The following is a 5,992-nucleotide window of genomic DNA, read 5'->3' on the forward strand; positions in this document are numbered from 1 at the left end:
ATTGTTATTCACGTTTTATACTGTATTTTATGTTGTTTTTTGTTGCATCAATTAAGTGCTTTAAATTTGTTGTTAGCCACCCTGAGCCTGGTTTTCTGAACCAGGAAGGGTGGGGTATAAATAAAAATTTATTATTCTTATTCTTATAAAGCTCTTTTGCATTGTAATGCTAATATTGCCACCAATTCTGTGGGTTACTAGACTTCCTTGCCAGCTTCGTTTCCTCAGGAGGACCAGGCAGGATGCAAATCTACGATGTGTGGAGGTGGGTGCTGGGGACTCTAATCAATGGCACATCTGCCTCCCATCCCCCTTTCCTTCTTTTCATAGGCCCCCTTGTAGTATAGTTTAATCAGAGGAAGCAGATATACCAAGGAAGTGAGGAGCGAGTGAGGGCAGGGCCACAGGGCAGCAATTCCCCCTCCCACATTTGTCAGTGTAAACAGTTTCCTGTTGTTGTAGCCCGAAGCCTAGTGTGACATCATTTTTGGGCCTCCTAAGGCAAGGGCCATCCCTTCCAGCCCGCCCCTCCTGTTGGATTGTGGGGGTTTTCGACCCTATATGGCAGTGGAGTTCAGCAAATCGCGGCCATTGGGGGGGAGAGAGCAGTGATTTTGCAAACAGGAAAAGCCTCTTTTACTTTCCCTGTAGGAAACATGGGCTGCAGCCGCAGGAGAATTTTGGCAGCTAGAGGAGGAGCAGCTGGACCTGAAAGAGAAATCTTGGAGGGAGGATGGCAAGGGAGGGGACAGACAGGACTGTCTTAAGCCTATGCGGCGCTGGGGTGCAAAGATCTGCACTGCCTCCCCTCAGGTTGCCCAGAGTTGTCAACTTTTTTTTTTTTTAATCTCTGCTCAGGAAAAGAAAACAGGAAACATAAGGAGCCCAGCACAACAGAACAGTCCAGGGCATCACCATCGGCGACTGAGTGAAGCTGGGCACCTCGTGGTATAAGCAGCGTGCGTTGGGCGGGCCTCTCCACGGCCCTATGCCAATTCCTGGCACGCAGGAGCTGGCTTGCTCACCCCCGAACTTGTGGTGCAGAAGAGCCTGCCGCGGCTCTCCAACGGGCAGGCGGGCTCTTCCCCAGACTTCAACTCTCAGGCCCCGGACTCTCGGCCTGGCTCCCCTGAGAGCCCAGAGCCCGGCTGCCACGCACCCCTGGCTCCTATGGTTAAGAAGGCCCTGGGGACAGAGGAGCTTTTGCCTCTTGCCTCCAGATGTGAAACCATTACAGTGGTACCTCGGGTTAAGTACTTAATTCGTTCCGGAGGTCCGTACTTAACCTGAAACTGTTATTAACCAGAAGACCACTTTAGCTAATGGGGCCTCCTGCTGCCCCCGCGCCGCCGGAGCCCGATTTCTGTTCTTATCCTGAAGCAAAGTTCTTAACCTGAAGCACTATTTCTAGGTTAGCGGAGTGTGTAACCTGAAGGGTATGTAACCTGAAGCGTATGTAACACGAGGTACCATTGTACTTGCTTCAAGTGTTTGGAAAGTATGTGTAGCCGAGTGGTCCCAAAAGTTTTTTGGGCGGCCCACCCACTCATCCCTAGTGCACCACCCACTAAGGAAGATAATAACACAATAAAATTCAGCAAAGAACATTGCATGATTTTTTTTAATGCATTTTTATGAAAGCGTAAGGGTGGAGGAAATCTTTAGCATGAAATGTTTATATATAACTCATTAACAAACATCCACAAACCTTCACCTGGCACATCTGTATGGTAACTAACTTCTAAGAAAATCAACCGCTATTACCAATACCTGGCTACATAGTGACTTGTGACAACTCAAGAATCATCATAAACAAAGGTGACCAAAAGAAATCGCTTTGAAAGCAATCGGTAAAATTTAAGATACGAAGTAAGGAGACCACTGCTGCCAGTCAGTGTAAACAATACTAAACTAGATGGACTAGCAGTCTGACTCAGTAGGCAGCTTCCTATGTTCCTATGGAGCAGTACCATTTCAAATGATGATACAGTGGTACCTCGGGTTAAGAACTTAATTCGTTCTGAAGGTCCATTCTTAATCTGAAACTGTTCTTAACCTGAGGTACCACTTTAGCTAATGGGGCCTCCCACTGCTGCTGCGCCACCACCACGCAATTTCTGTTCTCACCCTGAAGCAAAGTTCTTAACCCGAGGTACAATTTCTGGGTTAGCGGAGTCTGTAACGTGAATCATCTATAACCTGAAGCGTCTTTAACCTGAGGTACCACTATATTCACATATTTGCTCCTCTATGTGAGATATATAAATCTCCCTGCACAGCTATGTTAACTAGCATAATAGCAGGAAGGCTATGTTGAAATTTCCCTCTCTGATAAATGTGTGGGTAGCATTTTACATTTACAATATGCTATCACCACCTGCAGTTCAAAATGCTCCATGGCTCCTTCACATGGGCGGGCGGTGGATTCCCATGCACACAAAGGCATGCAGCCCCAGCTGCAACAAAACATGTCTCTCCCACACTGGTCTCTACAGCCACAGAAACCCCGCCTCCCAAATGTGCACTCCTCCAACGTCTCCCAAGACAGACAGGTGCTAGCAGCAGACAGATTCACCTGTGGGAGCTAATGGCAGGATGCAGTCTTTTCACTAACTGAGAGCCTCCCTCTAGCACATGGGTAGGCAAACTAAGGCCTGCGGGCCGGATCAAGCGCAATCACCTTCTCAATCCGGCTCTCGGACGGTCCGGGAATCAGCATATTTTTACATGAGTAGAATGTGTGCTTTTATTTAAAATGCACCTCTGGGTTATTTGTGGAGCATAGGAACTCGTTTTTATTTTTTTCAAAATAATAGTCCAGCCCACCACATGGTCTGAGGGACAGTGGACTGGCCCCCTGAGGAAAAAGTTTGCTGACCTGTCTAGCATTTGCAATGTGATATTCATCAGAACTTGGAAGAAGAAGTAGAGAAATGGCTGCGAACCAGATGTGGTTTACATGTTTTAAAATGCTGGAGTTTTTTCTGTGTGGTTGGTGTGTGATCTCTGCTGAGGAAGAGCAGCCATGTAACAATATTTATTGAACAAGTGGGGTGGGGGATTCAAACAGAAGGATGCTGCTTTCAGAAGGCAAGGCAAGGTTCTTAGCACTAATAAAACATTGCCCATCTGTTGTAATGCCCAGCCCCATTGCAAATGACTTGCCACATTTTGGGGGGAATCGCTGCTTTTCTGTGTACATTTCGTGCTATGATCTGTCTACAGTGGTACCTCGGGTTACATACGCTTCAGGCTACATACACTTCAGGTTACTGACTCTGCTAACCCAGAAATAGTGCTTCAGGTTAAGAACTTTACTTCAGGATGAGAACAGAAATCGTGATCCGGCGGCGCGGCGGCAGCAGGAGGCCCCATTAGCTAAAGTGGTGCTTCAGGTTAAGAACAGTTTCAGGTTAAGAACGGACCTCCGGAATGAATTAAGTACGTAACCAGAGGTACCACTGTACACAAATGGCCAGGAGAAAATTTGCAGTGGGTGGCAAAGTGCAAAATCTAATTCACAAGAGTGGCCATGATGAACTTTTTTTTAAAAAAAATTATATTTTATTGAAAATTTACAATAGAGAAATAAAGTGAAAAAGTGCTTGAGACTGTGGTACAAAACAACATATAGGTATATAAGTAGTATGGTTATTCTAATGAGTATACAATTATTAACAAGTTATTATGCTTTTTATAAATGCATTCCAAATATTATTTTTGTCCACACACAATCTACAACTGAAAGGGTCCGTTTGTACTTTGCAAAAGTAGTCATATTTTCTTTCCACTGTTGAAAGAGGGCCATGGTATTGTCTTTCCAATTTTTAAAAATATCAATTATGTATCCAGCACTTATTCATTATTTAAGTGTCATTGCTAATTGCAACCCATAGCATAAGACAAAAAGTATTTGATTTTACTTTTGCATCAGAAGTGAGTATCGTAAGCATTTAATGAGAAAAAACTCTAAAATGTTGCTAAAATGGTGAGCAGAAAATTTCTTTTTTATTAAAATTTGTGTTACATTGTTACATCACTCTGTAGCAGAATGCTGTAACACTCATTAAAATTTGCTAATATTTTAATATTGTAAAAAATGGATGAGAAGTTTAGACTACAAGTATTTTAAAAAGTTGTTAATATAGTGCTTAGTGTTTTTTGTGTTTAGAATGATTAGGTTTTCTTCTTCAGCTAACACATAACCTGCTGCTGCTTTGCCCCTAGCAAACACGCACACACGCACATGTGCACACACCCCACTTGCAAGGATGCTTTGCTCAGTCCTGGCTCCAGAATATGGGGCTTGTGCATGGAAAAATGGAAGGGGTACAAATTCTCTCAAGTTGCCTCTGACCTCCTTGGGTGCTCTGGGCGAAGGTCCGAAGGTCCCTGACACCCCCCCCCAATCTTCTGGGACAAGGAGTTTGCCTGCTTGTTTCCAGAGGCGGACTTTAGTAATATGGCACCCTGAGTGAGCACAAAATTTGGTGCTCTCCCCTAAATATTTCTTATTTTCACAATAATTCATTTTACAACAGAGTGTAGTATTTTGCACCTCTTCAGCTTGGCACCCAACACAGGGGAAACGCCTGGACAGTCCTAAATCTGGTGCTGTTATGATGTCATGTGTCCATGAACAGAAGCAAGCATTCATCATGCTAGGGATTCACCTACATTTACCTTTTGCCTTTTGCTTTATATGAACAGGTCTGCACTTTCCTGGTCCGTGTGTGAGTGCTTCTTCTTCTCCCCTCCCCACCGCTTTCCCCAGGAAAACCTGCTCTTTAACACGGAATTGGAACAAACTGCAATCTGAATTTTCCACAAAATTGTTTCTGGTGGTAAAGAGTGGGTTTTCCTGGGGTAATAAGTGCCAGGGAAAGAGAGGCGCTTGGACAGAGCTTTAAAGTGTGGACCTGTGCCTAGTAACATGACACAAAATGAAGTCTGGATGAGCAATCTCCGTTCATACAGAGGAATTTTGTATCGGACATGAAATTATACCTGGCATGGAGAAAGTAGATGGGAGAAGAGCTTTCCTCCCTCTCTCCTAACACAATAACTCAAGGACATCTGATATTGTATGCTACTCTGTTACAATTTGAACTCTGCAGAATGCCAGTTGTAATACAATAAAGTACCACATAAGAAATAAAAGAAACAATAAAAATACAGGGACAAATCTTACAGCATCTAGCACAGCACATTCCAACTCCTGCAAGAGGCAGAAAAATAATTAAGTGGTCCACCAAGACCTCAGCAGTTTTCAAGTGTTCCGTGGAACGAAACATTTGAGTACTGTACTGGACTAGGTGGATGCTGCAACTTGCAATGCTGCACGTCATCACATGAGGGCAGCCACACACAATCGCAAAGCTTCCCAGTTTGAGTCATGACTGCTCCCGACAGCTTCACGAATGCAGAGCATCTCAGGACTCCTCTACGCTTTACTGTTTTACATGCAATTTATTTTCAGGGTGCAGCCGCATTTAGAGTTAAGCACATGGGAAGGTGAGCAGGATCACACAACCACATTCCTCTCTAATACATGTTTGCTCTATGCAGAGCGGGGATTGATGCTAGGAGCTCTGATCGTCGGAAGATGGATATTGTGAACGGATGGCAGTAATGCCATCTTGTGTGGCAATATGAGAGTTCTATCAGCATATGAGTGTTAAGAATATCTATCATGGTCCATACACACATGCAGAATGTTACAGTAATCAGGGAACGGACACATATGCCAGGAGACTGGCATCTGACTGTACAAAACAGATGCCACTGGATGCATGTGGGAACCTGCCCACAGTACAGATCACATGTTCTATGCCCAGATTGGCAGATCAGACCCTAAATCAGGGCCTAAATACATCTGTGTGGTTAGCAAGCTCTGGATCTCACAGGAAACTGAGTGCAAATGGTCACATGGTGCACCTGTGTCCAGATAAAAATAATTAGAGAAACAGATATATTTCATTCTGAGACCAGA

The sequence above is a fragment of the Podarcis vaucheri genome, assembly GCF_965113315.1.
Source record: "Podarcis vaucheri genome assembly, chromosome: Z".
Classification (NCBI taxonomy): Eukaryota; Metazoa; Chordata; class Lepidosauria; order Squamata; family Lacertidae; genus Podarcis; species Podarcis vaucheri.